Source organism: Hypanus sabinus, chromosome 19 (genome assembly GCF_030144855.1).
Source record: "Hypanus sabinus isolate sHypSab1 chromosome 19, sHypSab1.hap1, whole genome shotgun sequence".
In the NCBI taxonomy this organism is placed as follows: domain Eukaryota; kingdom Metazoa; phylum Chordata; class Chondrichthyes; order Myliobatiformes; family Dasyatidae; genus Hypanus; species Hypanus sabinus.
The window spans coordinates 7,711,981-7,729,526 of record NC_082724.1 but is presented as its reverse complement, the minus strand read 5'-3'; the positions used below and the strand labels follow the sequence as shown (position 1 = coordinate 7,729,526).

At 43.3% G+C, this 17,546-nt stretch overlaps 1 long non-coding RNA gene across 5 annotated transcripts in view; it reads right to left on the bottom strand.

Annotated features, from left to right (window-relative positions):
- LOC132377711 (uncharacterized) overlaps positions 1–16,116 on the bottom strand; it is a 91,950-nt gene extending 75,834 nt beyond the window's left edge. Inside the window, exons 1-2 of one of the 5 annotated variants that reach the window (XR_009506724.1) lie at positions 15,541–16,116; positions 10,254–10,396 (exon numbers count right to left, since the gene is read on the bottom strand). This is a non-coding gene — a long non-coding RNA (uncharacterized LOC132377711). The remainder of the gene's footprint in view (positions 1–10,253; positions 10,397–15,540) is intronic. The other 4 variants (XR_009506726.1, XR_009506725.1, XR_009506727.1 and 1 more) reach the window with 4 other exon arrangements.
- Between the last annotated feature and the right edge of the window lie 1,430 nt (positions 16,117–17,546).

The following is a 17,546-nucleotide window of genomic DNA, read 5'->3' as shown; positions in this document are numbered from 1 at the left end:
TCTAAGTATAATGTAGCAGAGATACAAGTGCACGTGTCTGATGCAAGTTAGAAACGGTTCAGCAACAGTCTCGTGTCCCAGTTAAACACCATAGTGTCCCAAATTAACAAAGGGAATCCTGGCTACTTCCTTGATTAGTTTTTGTTCTCTAAGATTTGGCCCCAACAGGCGGCTGCCACGATTCGCCAGTGGCAGTAAATGCAGGACGAAAGCACTCCCTCAACACCATAAGAGAACAAGTGTCAGCCGAGACTTTTGCGATCATGTCTCTGACTGTAAACACCATGGTTCCCCAACTCAGATGCGGGAATGCTACTCACTGACAGGAGGACTGGAGAAAGCTGTCCGTTCAAAATAACCCGTGGAGAGAAAACTGACGTCAAACTCCCACTGAAACCTCATTGACAAGAAGTTATAGAAAGATAGAGGACATGGTTAAAAGCATAGATCAGTGAATGGTATGGTGCAGGACTCATGGATGCATCCCTCCCTGCCATCAAAGATACCCTCGGGAAGGCAGCATCCATCGCTGAGGACCCTAATCAACCATGACATGCCCTTTTCTCATTGCTGTCATTGGGAAGGAGGTACAAAAATCTGAAGGCCCACACTCAACAGTTCATAAACTGCTTCTTCACCTCTGTCATCAGATTTCTGAATGCTTAATGAACCCAAGAACACTATCTCAGTATTCCTTTATTCACATTTATTTTGTAAATTATCATTTTTTTTATGTCCTTGCTCTGTACTGCAGCCACAAAGCAACAAATTTCAGTAATAATAAACCTAATTCTGATTCAGACTGTGAACGGGTCCTACAGCCCAGAATGTCTGCACTGAACATGATGCTAAATTAAATAAAATCTTATCTGCCTGCACATTCATGTGTTTACCTAACAGACTTTTAAAAGCCTCTGTTGTACCTGCTTCCAACCACCACCCTGGCTGCACGTTCCAGACACTCACCACTCTCTGTGTAACGCACACAAAATGGTGGTGGAACGCAACAGGCCAGGCAGCATCTATAGGGAGAATTACAGTCGGCGTTTCAGGCCGAGGCCCTTCAAGGCTCTCTGCGTAAAATGTTTGTCCCGGAGATCTTTAAATTTACCCCCCCCCCCCTCACCTTAAACGTATGCCCTCTACCCTGGGAGAAAGATTCTGACTATCTACCTCATCTAAGCCTCTTATAATTGCATTAATTTTTATCACGGTCTGTCCTCAGTCTCTGGGTTTCAGAGAAAACAATTCAGGTTTGTCCAACTTCTCCATGTAGCTCATAGCCTCTAATCCGACCACCATCCCAGTGAACTTCTGCTGTGCCCTTTCAAAAGCCTCCACATCCTTCCTGCAAAGGGGTGACAGAATTGCACACAGTACTGGCAAATGCAGCCAAGTTGACTGGTATATAGCATTACCGTGAACTCTTCACCCTAAATACCTAATGCCCTGACCACGCTGGGGCCACTGTCCCAAAGCTCCTTGTTTTGCTGTAATTGGATGTCCCTCTATTCTGAAGCTTGTCTTCTGGTCCTAGACTCCCCCACCAGAGGAAACACCCTCTCTACATTCACTCTTTCTAGGACCTTAGATTGGAATTCAGATTCAGATTGAGATTTATTTATCATGCGCACATTGAAATTTTTGGATGGTGAGACAGAGATACATATTTACCACAGGAGGTGTAAGGCACTCCTTCCCTCCACTAGCCTCCAGGTCACTCTTAGGCAAGATGCCTTCAGTAATAGACTATGACAACCACACTGCTTCAGAGAGCACTATCTGAGGTCATTCTTACCCTCAGCTATTAGACTCTATAATGAGTCAACCTACAGCCAAAGATGTGATGACCCCTTCCTGTAGATTGTTTGTGGTAATTTATCTTTTAAACTTTCTATTACCCTTCTAATGTTTCTACCTGTGCAGTTGTGATGCTACTGTAAGTTCCTTTGGATCAATAAAGTATCTATCTTTATCTATCTATCTATACGAAGCATCCTCTCAATGGCCACGCTTTCTTTACATTGGAATCCATATTCAGATTGAGATTCATTTATCACCTATACATCGAAACATACGGTGGAATTCCTTGCTTGCGTCAATAATCGACGCACCCAAGAGTGCGCGGGGGGCAGCCCACGAGTATCACTACACATGCTCAATGCAAGCTCAGAGTGTTCAACAGAGTAACATGAGCAGCAGCAACAGCCAAACAAAACAAGTGCACAGCAGCGAAACACGGCCCTTTCCCTTCCTCTTCTTCTTTGGTTGTCCATTGGAATCCAATGATGACGTCCACTCCTTTAACGGTGAGATCTTTGATGATTGTACAGTCCTATCCTGCACACATAAGTTCTACTGCAGGTGGGACATGTAAATGTGGTGGTAGTGATGGCAACCATGGCTGCATTTCTCCTGGCTCTCTTCTGCTCTTTTCTGGTTGTTCTTTCCATCTCCAGAATACGAACCCCATCTCTACACAGCTGTCGCCAAGTGTTACGGTCAGCAGCAGCATCCTCCAGGTCCTCAGGTCTGATTTTGCATTTCCTTAAAGCATTTTTCATCTGATCCTTATAGCATTTTTTCAGCCCTCCAGCTGAGCGTTGACCATGGTGTAGCTGGCGGTATAACACTCTGCGGGGTAGCTGACATGGGGGCATCCTTATCACGTGCCCCAGTCACTGCAGCTGACACTGAGTGAACATAGCTTCAATACTTCTGCAGTTGGTCTTTACAGCTTTACAAGTATTTCAGTGTGAGGCACCCACTCACACCAAGTAATTCCCGGAATGCGCTGGAGGCAGCTTATGTGGAAGCACTCCAAGGACTTGAAGGGATGTCTGTAGGTTACCCAAGCTTCACAGCTGTAAAGGAGGGTGGAGACACAGACCGTTTGGTACACAGCGGCCTTTGTGGAGGGACGAAGGCTCCTGTTCTGAAAGACTCTACGCCGAAGTCTCCCAAAGGCAGCTGATGCCTGTTTAATGAGGCTCTGGATGTCGTTGTCAATGCCGCTATCATCAGAGAGAATGCTCCCCAGATATTTGAAAGATGGCACCACTGACAGCTTTTCATCACCAACAGTGAAGGCAGGTAGGGTGGGTGGGACACTGGCACTCCATTGGCAAACCACTTCTGTCTTGGTGGTATTGACAGTCAGCCCCATCCTGCTGTACGCTCTCACCGCCACAGTAAGGACAGTCTGAGGATCCTCCGGAGTGTGGGCCACAAGAGCACAGTCGTCTGCAAACTGCAGCTCCAGGACCCGTTCTCTACGGAGTTTGGTGGTTGCGTGGAGCTTCGTATTTCACACACACACACACACACACACACACACACCTCCAACCTCAGGACAGGCCTACCCCAAGCCCAATATGTTTGGCCCTGGAGTCTCAGATCATTTGGGCTTCAAGCCTGGACTTCACCCCAGGACTGGACAATCACAGATTTGACCTTACCCCTTAGATCGCAGGACTTTCCTATCATTGGTTTGACCTTGGACCAGCAAATTCCGGATTCGCTTGGGCCACCAGCTCAGTGGGCCTTGGGCCATTGTTTTCTTGGTAAATATTGAAGCCTCTTGTACACACAAAGCACAATGAGCTGTATAGGAACATGACAGCAGTAGGTTTTGCTCTTGCATCCAGCACAAACATCAAAAACAGCATTGTCTCTAGGGTCTGCAAAGAGAAAAGTGAGGAAAAGGAAATAATAATGACTTGAACTTGAATCAATAGGTTTTGCTGGGCAAGATCTGATCATCACTGTGCTGACCTGTGTCAGATGGGGATAAGTAATGAGATTGCTGGGAACACCAGAGTGCAATAGACAGCTTGATGCTTCAATTCCAAGAAGGAGGTTTGTTATTTCACCACTTCCTAAATGACCACACATTAAATAAAGATTTATGGATCCTTTATAGTCGCCAATATTCTCGCAATGTTGCCTTGTGGGAGGGATCAGCTCCTGGACCAGCTTGTGTCTGTAACACAGGGTTAACCCAATAACCTCAGAACAAGTGGTGGGTGAGGGGTCTGTCAGTGAGTGAAGATGGAAAGAGTAAGGGAGATGATGGAGGGAATGTGGGAAATATAGATAGACTGTGGGAGATGATGGAATAGGTATTGGAGGTGATGGATAGACTGAGGGAGATGATGGAAAGGGTACGGGAGGTGATGGCGAGAGCATGGGAGATGATGGAGGGAGTGTGGAGATGATGGAGGGAGTGTGCGAGATGATGAAGGGGGCATGGGAGATGATGGAAAGGGCATAGGAGATGATGAAGGGAATGTGGGAGCTGATGAAGAGAGGTGGCAGATGATGGAGAGTGTGTGGGAAATGATTAAGGGAATGTGGGAGATGACAGGGTGTGTGAGCAAGATGAGAGAGTATGTGTAGTGAATGATGGATGGAGTGTGAGAGAAATGGGAAGATTGCAAGAGACGGTTTGGGTGGAGGGTAGGTGCTTGGAAAGAAGAATCATTCTAGGAATACAGATTGATGGAGTGGATAGATCACTCTTGGAACGTGCAGAGCAGGATGATAACCAGTGGACCTGAGAATGGGAGTGACCGAGAAGCAACTAGGAAGGTACTCTGTTTAGATTGGGAGAAAACCCCAACTCATCTCCCCCCGAACTGGAATGGAACTAGAGTGGTGCTGCAGAAATTATCCAGCTTTTAAACTGTGCAGACAGCAGAGTGGATTAATAAAATCTCCTGAGCGCAATCTATCGAGAGAGCAGAGAACTGTAAAAGTTGGAGGAGTTAAAGGGATGGGGAATAAATAGAATTACAGAGTGGGAGTGTAAACAGATGGTTAAAAATAAGACAATACCAATTGCAACTGAAATGACTGGCACTGCTCAGAAGAAGGCACTATATCCACAACAAATCAGGAAAACTAAGGGAAATAAAATGGTGCGAGGATCCATTTATCATCAAAATTGCCAAGGCAAAGCTATACAAGAACAGCAGAGGAATTACATATTACAGCATGTGTAATATTAGAGAGAGTGTGGAGGAGGGGGAATCTGTAAACTAGAGGTAATGCAATGATAGTTTTCACCAAGCCCAGAATAGAATTGATATGATCAGGATCAAAACTAATGGATCACTCATTCCCATATGGAAAGGCCACAAAAGAGTCGAGGAAATTAGTAAACACAAGAGGTACGGGAGACGTTGGAAACCTAGACCAACACGCACCATGTGCTGGAGGAGCTCAGCAGGTCAGGCAGCACCTGATGAAGGGTCTCAGCCTGAAGTGTTAACTGTTTACTGTTAACTCAGCCTGAAGTGTTAACTGTTTATTTTTGGCCCTTCGAACCATGCTGCTCCAGCACATGCAATGTCAGCATTCATTTTGAGAGGACTAGAACATAAAAATAAAGAATAGAGGGACGTCCAGTTCGAATGGAGATGAGGAGGAATTTCATTAGCCAGAGAGTGGTGAATTTGTGTGCAGGCCAAGTCACTGGGTCTATTTATAGGCGTCCATTAGTCTCGTGAGACCATGGATTTGTGCCTTGGAAGGTTGGCAAGCCTGGGCAGGGTTGTATGGGAGACCGGCAGTTGCCCAAGCTGCAAGCCTTCCCCTCTCCACGCCACCAATGTTGTCCAAGGGAAGGGCACTAGGACCCAAGCAGCTTGGCACCAGTGTCATCGCAGAGCAATGTGTGGTTAAGTGCCTTGCTCAAGGACACAACACGTTGCCTCAGCTGAGGATCAAACCAGTGACCTTCAGATCACTAGACCGATGCCTTATCCACTGGGCCACACGCCAACAGGAGTCTATTTAAGACAGAGGTTATAGGTTCTTGATTAGTCAGGGCATGAAGGGACATGGGGAGAAGGCAGGAGACTGGGGCTGAGAGGGAAATGGATCAGCCATGATGAAATGGTAGAGCAATCTCGATGGGCCAAATAGCCAAATTCTGCACCAATATCTTATGATCCTGTGGTCAAAAGTATTTTAAACATTCTACTGGCTATAAATAAATAATGAGGTCAAGGTAGGTATGATATCATGGAGAGAGAGCTGGGGATAAAGGCCCAGTTCAAAATATAAGAAATATTTTGAACTGCAAGGTAACAGCACAGTACTAAGTGACCTTACAATCTATACCAGTGCTCAGCAGACCCATCTCATCTCCCTCTCCTCTTCCCCTGTAACCTAGTTTGTCAAACATGATCATAGACTCCATTCTGATTTTTCCACCATTCCCTCAATTAAAACATTGGACAGGCCCTTCAGCCCACAATGTTGGTACCAACCTACAACTCATGTTCTCAGTATTATCCAATTTACTTTGTTATTCTTTTCCACACTGGAAATCCAGAATAGCACACTTCGAATTGTGGGGGAGCTTGGCAGATCAGGCAGCATCTGTGCAGTTGGGTAAATTGTCGATGTTTTGAGATGAGACTCTTCTTCAGGACCTAATTCTAAGATGCTGGAACTGCAAAACAACACACACAAAATGCTGGAGGGACCCTGCAGGTCAGGCAGCATCTACGGAAATGAATGAACAGTCAATATTTCGGGCCGAAATCCTTCTTCATGACTGGAAAGAAAGGGGTTTTATGTATGTGTAGATAAGATAGCATCCTTCAAGAAGTTTTAAGACAAGCACATGGCAAGCAAGTGGGAGTAGTTTAAATTGGCATCATGGTCAGGTCAGACATTGTTGGCCAAAGGGTTGGTTGATCTGCTATAATGTTTTATGTTGCGTGTTCTGTGAAACCAAGGGGAGGATCTACCTTGGACCCTACAATGCTCTCATTAATACCGTTGGGGAGGAGCCTGAAGACATCCACTCAAGTTTTAGGAATAGCTTCTTCCCCTCTATCATCAGATTTTTGAATGGACTATGAGCCTATCAATACCACCTCACTATTTTTGTTCTGCTTTTGCATTACTTATTGTAATTTATAGTATTTTATGTACTGGTGCCACAAAACAACAAATTTGATGACATATCATCATCGTCGTCATCATGTGCTGTGTCACATAATGTGGGTAATCATGGTCTTTCCATGTCCATGATTGTTCTTGGCAAATTTTTCTATAGAACTGGTTTGTTGTTGCCTTCTTCTGGCAGGTGACCCCAGCCGTCATCAACACCCTTCAAAGATTGTCTGCAATTCCATTAGTGGCTGCAAAACACGACTTGTGATAAGCTCCAGCTGCTCATACGACCATCCATCACCTGCTCCCATGGGTTCACATGACCCTGGTCATGAGGCTAAGCAGGTGCTACATCTTGCCCAAGGGTGACCTCCAGGCTGGCAGATTGAAGAAGTGCCTTACCCCTCCTTTGGTAGAGACATATCTCCACCATGGCACCCATATGTCAATGATATTAAACGCCTTTGACAAAGTTCCACATGGAAGGTTAGTTAAGAAGGTTCAGTCGTTAGGTATTAATGCTGGAGTAATAAAATGGATTCAACAGTGGCTAGATGGGAGATGCCAGAGAGTAGTGGTGGATAATTGTTTATTGGGATGGAGGCCGGTGACTAGCGGGGTGCCTCAGGGATCTGTTTTGGGCCCAATGTTGTTTGTAATATACATAAATGATCTGGATGATGGGGTGGTAAATTGGATTACTAAGTATGCCGATGATACTAAGGTAGGAGGTGTTGTGGATAATGAGGTGGGTTTTCAAAGCTTGCAGGGAGATTTATGCCGGTTAGAAGAATGGGCTGAACGTTGGCAGATGGAGTTTAATGCTGAGAAGTGTGAGGTTCTACATTTTGGCAGGAATAATCCAAATAGAACATACAGGGTAAATGGTAGGACATTGAGGAATGCAGTGGAACAGAGAGATCTAGGAATAACAGTGCATAGTTCCCTGAAGGTGGAGTCTCATGTAGATAGGGTGGTGAAGAAGGCTTTTGGAACGCTGGCCTTTATAAATCAGAGCATTGAGTACAGAAGTTGGGATGTAATGTTAAAATTGTACAAGGCATTGGTAAGGCCAAATTTGGAATATTGTGTACAGTTCTGGTCACCGAATTATAGGAAAGATATCAATAAATTAGAGAGAGTGCAGAGTCGATTTACTAGGATGTTACCTGGGTTTCAGCACTTAAATTACAGAGAAAGGTTGAACAAGTTAGGTCTCTATTCATTGGAGCGTAGAAGGTTGAGGGGGGATTTGATCGAGGTATTTAAGATTTTGAGAGGGATAGATAGAGTTGACGTGAATAGGCTGTTTCCATTGAGAGTAGGGGAGATTCAAACGAGAGGACATGATTTGAGAGTTAGGGGGCAGAAGTTTAAGGGAAATACGAGGGGGTATTTCTTTACTCAGAGAGTGATAGCTGTGTGGAATGAGCTTCCTGTAGAAGTAGTAGAGGCCAGTTCAGTTGTGTCATTTAAGGTAAAATTGGGTAGGTATATGGACAGGAAAGGAGTGGAGGGTTATGGGCTGAGTGCGGGTAGGTGGGACTAGGTGAGATTAAGAGTTTGGCACGGACTAGGAGGGCCGAGATGGCCTGTTTCCGTGCTGTGATTGTTACATGGTTATATGGTGATTCTGTTTCAACACACTGACGCAAGCATGAAGAAGATACGCCTGAAGCTCTACCTCATTGGCTTTTAAGGAAGTATGGTACCTCACAAAAATGTCTACAGATGTGCTCTAGAGAGCTTTCCAACTGGTTGCATCACCTCTGATATGAACATTCCAAGGTAAAGGATCGTAAGAGGCTGCAGATGTTTGTAGACTCAGCTACGGGCACAAACCTCCCCACCACTGAGGGCATCTTCAAAAGGTAATTCCTCAAAAAGGCGACATCCATCACTAAGTAGCTTCACCATTCCAGGCATACCCTCTTCTCATTACTACCACCGGGGAGGAGATGCAGGAGCCTGAAACCCACACTCAGTACGTCAGGCACAGCTTCTTCCTCTCAACCATCAGATTTCTGGATGGTCCATGAACACCTCATTATTCCTCCTTTACACTAAGTATTTATTTCTGTAACTTATTGTTATCTTTATGTCTTTGCACTGTACTGCTGCCACAGAACAACAAATTTTAATACATTTGTCAGTGATAATAAACCTGGCTGATCCTGATTCTGAACTGCACTGAAATATGCCTTTTGATTTTGTGCTTTAGATTCTGTGTTTCTCTCTCATTTTTTTCTTGATTCTGCTTGCATGATTTTTTTTGCATGTGGGGGGAGGGAATTTGATGTTTGATGTTTTTCTTTGGACAGTTTGGTTCCATAGTTCTTTGTTTCATGACTGTCTGTGGGGAAGAAGAATGTCAACGTTCTATACTGCATACACACTTGGATAATAAATGTACTTTGACTTTGAACCTTTGAATCTTTAACTCTGATATTAGTCTCAGGATTGTTTAATGTCATTTCCACCACACAAATGTAAAAGAGAACATAATCATTGTTACTGTGGATCCAATGCCGCACAAAAAGGCACAATAAGGTAAAAAAACGTAGCTATAATAATAGTTCCTTGTGACAATACAGAACTGGGTGGTTAACACAATAAATTATCAAAAATACATAATAAAAGACCAACTATTTCAAGATAACAAATGCAGAAAACATCAAGAGAAACCAAAAACAATGCAACACATTATAGGATCATGTAGCAGTTTAACTCAATCTGAGTGGGCACAATCAAATGACAAACATCATTCACCACAATCTTGCTTTGAAGTACAAACTCATGAAAGAAATCATACCTTACTATAAGTACAAGCATGATGCAGTTTTAAAGTCAGAGTCCTACAAATTATATTATAACCAATCAATTAATACAGATAGGACAATCCATAACAATATTACCTAACAATATGACTGACACAATATTACAGGATAAATAAGAAAGAACAACTTTCTTAATAGGTACAGCCATTCCAAACACACATAACTTACAGAAATTAATAAGTGAACAACACCAGAAGTTTGCTGAATTAAAAGAGGAAATTGAAAGATTCTGGAACATGAACAGGGTATACATTGTCCCTCCCAATAGTAATATCTATAACTACGTCACCCCAAAGTCACTACACAATAACATTTTTAACACTTAGGGCTAAACAGCATTATCTACGTAAATCTTCAGAAAGCCACAATACTGAATACCACTGGAATAGTCTGAAAGTTCCCATAAGCTGAGAAACGATCGTGCTTGCCAATGCCTGTACCTCAGGGCTGAGAAAATATAATAATAATAATAATAATAATAATAATAATATGCCGAAGGATCTCGACCTGTACTGTCGACTGTACTTTTTTCCATAGATGCCACCTGGCCTGCTGAGTTCCTCCAGCATTTTCTGTGTTTTGCTCAAATTTCCAGTATCTGCAGAATCTCTCTTGTTAATAATATTAATAATTGTTTTTACCAGTTTGAGCTGAGAAAACATAAAAATACAACAATAATAATAATAATAAAAACACAATAATAGAATATTTAAGATAGCTTCTATGCATAGATTAATCGCACGTCCATAAAGTGATTTTGTGATAGGTGACTGAGAGGAGTTGATAAAGTAGTGGTGGTTGGGATAATGGGTGGAGGTGTCGATCAGCCTTACTGCTTGGGGAGAGTAACTGATTCTGATCGTATAGCAGTAAAGCAGGTCACGGAGGGACATGTAAGCTCCACATGGACAGCACCGGATATAAGGATTGCTGGAACTATGAGGCAGCAGCACTCCCCGGTGGGCCAGTGTGCCAACTTAAACTAAACGATTGCTCTGGGATAGACCAGGGAGACTGATGCAGAAGGCGATGGGCTCAACGATCAGCATGGAAATGGTACAGGTAATTTCAAATAAAGAGAGGAGATATATTAATTAAAGTTGCCAAATTCAAAAACGATAAAACATCTTATCTGGGCAGATTACGCAGGGCACTTCAAAAGAGCCTGGGGAAGAGATAACAGTATTATTACACATATTTAATAATTTAATGGGGAATGATGCCTAACATAATGCCCAATGTTTAAGATAGCTGTCAAGGGATCTATAAAAATTAATATAAAAATCTAATGAAATCCTTCCCAGTAAAAATTTAGAATAACATCCAGAAACCAAAATGTAATAATAAAAGTGAGCGTGAATTTCAGATAGGGAAGATTGTTTGGCTCTGTTCCCTAAATTCCTCCCTCTGTCCCTTATGCAAAAGACTGAGGCAGCATGGTTTCATAGTGGTTAGCACAAAGCTATGCAATACTGAAATAATTATAGAGGCCTTGATAGAGTGTACATGGAGCAGATATTTCCTATGGTGGGAGAATCCAGGACCAGAGGGCATAGCCTCAGTATATGAGGATATCCCTTTAGAACAGAGATGAGGAGGAATTTCTTTCGCCAGAGAGTGGTGAATCTGGGGAATTTATTGTCAGATGGCTGTGGAGCCCAAGTCATTGGGATATTTAAACCAGGGGTTGATTAATTCTTGATTAGTCAGGGTGTCAAAGGTTACAGAGAGAAAGTAGGAGAATGGGATTGAAAGGGAAATTAAATCGTCCATAATGAAATGGAGGAGGAGACTCATTGGACCAAATGGCCTAATTGTTTCTATGTGTTATGGTCTTATAGCTCATTCCATTTAATCCAAGTAACATCCCCTGCACCCTCTCCTAAGTCTTCCTATAAAGTGGTGACTGGGATTGAATATGACATTGCAGATGTGGCCTAGCCAGTGTGTGCTATTAACCTGCAAAGTCAACTCAACGAGAATGAAGTATTGGATTAGTATCAACGGACATCTGATGATTAGCACGGACTTGGTGAGTCAAGGGACCTGATTGCATGTGAACACTACAGCACAGTACAGAGCCTTCAGCCCACGATGTTGTTCCAGCAATTTAACCTACTGCAAGATTAATCTAACCCTTCCCCTTTCCCTTCCATTTTTCCATCACCCATGTACCTATTCCTGATCTATCTGCCTCTACCACAGCATTCTACACACTCAACACTGTGTAAAACATCTTATCTCTAACCTCTATTTTCCATATACTTTCTTCTAATCACCTTAAAGTTATGCCCCCCTCATACTAACCATTTCCACCCTGGGAAAATGTCTCCAGATGTCCACTCAATCTACGTCTCTTATCATCAGGCATATCTCTTTCAAGTAGCCCCTCTTCCTCCTTCTCTCCAAAGAGGAAAAATTCCCAGCTCACTCAACTTATCTTATAAGACATGCTTTCCAATCCAGACACCATCCTGGTAAGTCACCTCTGCACCCCCTCTAAAGCTTCCATATCCTTCCTATAATGAGGGGACCAGAACCGGACACAATATTCCAAGAGTGGCTTTAATTACCTAATGCCTGTAACTCCACTAGTGTATGGGGCAGCAATGTAGCCCTCCATTTTTGGCGGTGTTCAGGGCTTCCTTCATCATGTCAGTAGCCTCCTTTCGGTTTTCACTATCGTCAGTCATGCAAGTCCCGGGTGGAGACTCAGGAATACCGTCGCACTCAGATGTAGAAGGACTCTTCATTGCTGTTTCCATAAGAATTTGTTTTACCAGTCAGGGTTGTTAGCCCTGAGCTGAACCTCTGAGCCTGGAGGACTGGTGGACCACTCTTAGTCTGGTCTCTGATCTTTATGGCTTGAGTGACTCTACCAAGAGCCAAAGATAAAGCCCTGATTCCAGGCAATATAGCTCTCTGGGTCATTGAAGCATGCAAGCCTCCAATCCATAACAAGGTTGTGGTCCTCTTGGAGGAAGTGTGGCCTAAACAGGGTTTTATAGAGCTGCAACATTACCTCATGGCTCCTGTACTCACTCCCCCGAGATCAGGACTCCATACGCCTTCCGAGCAACACAATCACCTTGTGACAACCCCACCAACTTTACCACTCAGTCCTTCTAAGACAATGACAAGGGATAAGGAGGGCGGTCAATGGAAAGTGGATGAGGATCCAAAATAGGAAGAAGCGAAGGGGGAAATGAGGTGCTGGGGCTATTATGCACACAGACAGGAAGCCTCACAAAACAGCACAGTGAGTGAGAATAAAAGCTTCCCTCCGGCATTGAACACCCAGGCTTATCGTTCATTTTAATTGGTTGACTGCACAGTGTACTGTATAAATGGCTTCATCAATAGGAGTCAGTGCTGGAGGTCAGAATCCATCAACAGCTATTTATTAACTACATTGATTGTTTAAGATTGTCCCGAAATAGGAATAAATTGAAATCTATATTGCAGTAAATTGGCCTGGATAATTTGATTCTGATTAAGTTGGCTGTGGTCATTGTGTGATGATTACACGAGGCAAGTATATCAAAGTTAAAGGGGAGAAGGATGGGGAGGGCTCGACGGTTAGGGCCCGAGAGTTCATGCTTGATGGAGAACACCAGCAAATTCCTACGGATTTCAGCAGATGTTCGGTGGAGAGCATTTTAACTGGTTGCATCACTGTCTGGTTTGGAGGGGCCACTGCACAGGATTGGAAAATGCTGCGGAGGGTTGCAAACTCAGCCAGCTCCTCCGGGGCACTAACTTCCCCTCCATCAAGAACACCTTCGAAAGGCAATGTCTTTAAAAGGCAGCATCCCTCATTAAATCCAGCATCCATTGGGAACAGCTTTTAGCTCACTGCCATCAAATTTCTGAATGGAAAATGAACCGTGAACTTATATGAATTTATATATTGGGCCATTGGATAATCAGGGTAGCTACTTATTTGGAACAACTCTTAAAGAACAAAAACTAATAGAGAAAATTTCCAGGATTCCCTTCATTTAAATGGGACACTCTTCCATTTAAATTGGGGCAGGAGACTTGCTGAGCAGGTTCCAATCAGCATCAATCACACATGCTTGTTTGGCCATTATGCCCTTCAACATGCTAGAGCAAACGGTTTTTATATAGCGTCAGACGGGTGTGTGTGTGTTCAAGAATCAGTGATTTTTGACCCTGATGGTGGATGAGATGTAAGCAGGAAGAGAATTCCGAACGGCTTTGCTCACTGTGGCTTCAAACTTTCATGTCTGGAAATCCCAAAATGGCTGGCGGTGAAAACGAAATTATTTCACTACTTCAACAAGTTAGGAACTATGAAGAATTTCAAGGTAAGGACAATCATCTTGAATGTTGCAATGAAAATACAGATCTGGTGGATGCAGTCGTTGAAATCAGTCCAATATCTACAGTACGTGAGATGCCTGTTCATTTTGTATACTGGTTGAATTCCTCCATCAGTAACTATTAGGAGCTAATACACAATTTTATAGCACTGTAGTACCATTAGCAGTGATCAACCTTGCCCTGTATTTCATTTACAACATAATTTGCTACTCAGTTTGTCTTTTTTATATCTTTTTAACTATTTCTATGAAACTTCAGCTAATTGGGGCAGCCGCTTAATTTGGCCAAAATGTACTGGTCCTGATGTGTTCCGATTAACTGTATGGTATAAATTATAAAATATAATTGCCTGGAAGAGGGCAATGTCATATGACATTGCCTTATTCCGGGCAGTATCTTTACCCTGCAATTATCAATTCTCTTCCAAGATGATCTGCCTGGCGTCAGTGGTCACATAACCAAGGCTTGTGATCTGCACCGGCTGCTCATACAACCATCCACCACCTGCTCCCAAGGATTCATGTGACCTTGAACCTAAGCAGGTGCTACACCTTGCCCAAGGGTGACCTACAGGCTAGCGAAGTGAAGGAGTGCCTTACGCCTCCTTTGGTAGAGATGTCAGGTGACGGGGTGGAGAAGCATGCATATATTTAATTGTAGTTTATGCATTTTTAATGTGTTGCAACCTGCCGTTGCTGCAATGGCATATGTTAGTGATATTAAATCTGATACCGTTGCTAATTGTTTAAGGGAATGGGACCAGTCCAGTCCTGTCAGCAAGAACTTTCTGTCCCAGTGTCCAGGGTGACCCTGTGTGTGTGATTCCATTCAAGTCTGGGCTGAGGGATCCTGGAAGATTCACTCTGTTGTGCCCCAGTTCCCTCCCCTCCTCTCTAGTAGTCCTGGTGGTAGGCATAGAGGCTCACAGCTAATTGTGGATTATTATTGTCACACGAACTGAGATACAATGAAAAGCTTTCGCTTGCGTACCATCTAGACAGATTATTTCATACATAACTACATCGAGTAGTACAAAAGGAAAAACAATAACGGAATGCAAAATAATTGTTGGGGGTACTGAAAATACGAGTAGAAGAATAAGGTGCAATAGCCATAATGAGGGAGATTCAAGATTCAAAGTACAAGTTTCTTATCAAAGTATGCCTGCAGTATACAACTCGGAAAATTGTCTTCCCCACAGACGGTCACGAAATGAAGAAAAACCATGGAAGCAACCGTTCAAAGAAAAACATCAAAACACCCCACTCCCCACCATGCACAAATAACAGCAACAACAAAAAAATGAGTGAAAACGCAAAATCAAAAGGCTTATTTCAGTCCAGCTCAGCTCAGTGTTCATTATCTGCAGGCTACCCTGATTCAGAAATCACCCAAAAGTAGGAACAGGGAAGTGCGAGCAGAACCAAAGCTAAAACACATCATAAACCTGCATTGGAGTCCAACTTTACCAATCACGTCGATTGAACCTTGCTCCGGCGCCATCCTCCAACAGCATCGAGGGAGGGAGAGAGACCATTCTGATGCAAGGACCTTCCCTCGGGAACGCAGTGCGAGAGACCACCACAGTAGGTACGATGAGCGAGACTGTGAGATCGAGAACTTATCTTTATCAGACAAGATTTCTGCTCAGCGTCTGATAACGGTGGGACAGAGGCAGTCCTAGAGCATGACGGTGTGTTCGCAAACTTTCATATTTTCTGCCTGTTGGAACGGGGGAGAAATGAGAGTTCGTCCAGTATTTTACATGTAGTTCCAGGTTTCAGCATTTGTCGTATTCTGTGTCTCCAAGGAAATGTAGTTAACTATTAAGCTGCACCTAGGCAACTCCGTCAAACTACAAGGTACCATGGGAATCCCTTCACCATGGTGACTAAAGAAGGTAACCTACCTCCAGGCCTCTCAAGGACACATAGGGATGGGCTGTCGAACTTCTGGATGCAGACCTTCTGTGAGCAGACTGACAGATAGAGGCATTGAGCCGTACAGCACCCAAACTGGCCCTTCAGCCCATCATGTTCATGCCCACCTTTGGGGTACTTGGCAGGTTGGGTATGACAGTGAGTCTCAAGTGGGAATGCAGAGCAGAAAGGCCTCCATGCTAGAACTTCTGTAGCAGAAGGATGGTAACAAAGTGAGGATGAGGGAAAGAGTACTAAATTGAGACAGCATTCAGCAAAAAACATCATCCATCATTAAGGACCCCCATCACCCAGGTCATGCCTTGTTCTCATTGCTACCATCAGGACAGAAACCTTTAGCACACAGTTAATGATTCAGGACAGCTCCTTCACCTCTATATATGTAAAATCGGGCTCAATCAACTCGCGTTCATCTAGGGGACACTGCCGTCTGCCTGCCAAACTGTGTCTCATTTTTGCGTAGATGCTGTGTAATGCACCCACAACGTAAAACATCAGACAGTACACAATATGTGATTAAATGATTACACTTTATAACTCTTATTTTGTGATGTGGTTAGTAGAAAAGCAAAATAGTTAAGAAAAAGGCACCACTGTTTTTGGTTTTAACCAGTCTGTGCACAAGTAAATTGATTGGAGCTCACGGAAGCAGGTCTCCTTTCCACCAATCAATCTCCTCTGAACTCTGTCGACCCTCGGCTGGGACCACCGCCAGTGGTCTACCAGAGCGCCCCGCACACGTCCTTCCTCTTCCCCTCTCCTCTACGAAAGCCGGTGCACTCACTCCGGTTCCCACACATACAAGACAGAATAGCATGTCTCCCATTGGTTAGTTCCCCGTTATCTGTGGTTACAACCCAACCATCACAGCTACAGAGAAACATTATCTCATCAGGTAACATTACAGAAAAGTTATTCTATTAGCAGTTAACATTACTGAGAACCCACCCCCCCCCATATATATATTTACTGTAATTCACGGTTTTTCTATTTTAGTGTATTGCATTGTACTGCTACTGCAAAGACAACAAATTTCATGACATATGCTGGTGATATTAAACCTGATTCTGATTCTGAACTTACAGTACTGTCTTATATCCACCTGACTGCCTCATTCAAAACATCATCTTTCAGCCCACCTCCTCAAGTGTCCGGATGACAAGCCTACACCCAAATCAGCAACTGTCAGCTTCCTGACAGATGTTGCTCGACCTATTGAGTTCTTCCACTACTTTAACTTGAGCACCAGGTTCCACCATGTCAAGATCCTTCTGCATCTTGAGGTTCAACCAATGTTGAATTTACCCTTGACAAGTATGTTCCCAGTATGAAACCTTACAGAAACTTCCAAAAATACTATAAATTAAATATATCCAAAGCATTTTTATTATGTCTGATAAGAGAAGTGATTAAATAATTAATGCCAAGCAATTCCGATTAAATTCAAATATATTAACATAATGAATTACAAAACAAACATCAAATAAAAATACAATAAGATCAATACTCTAAG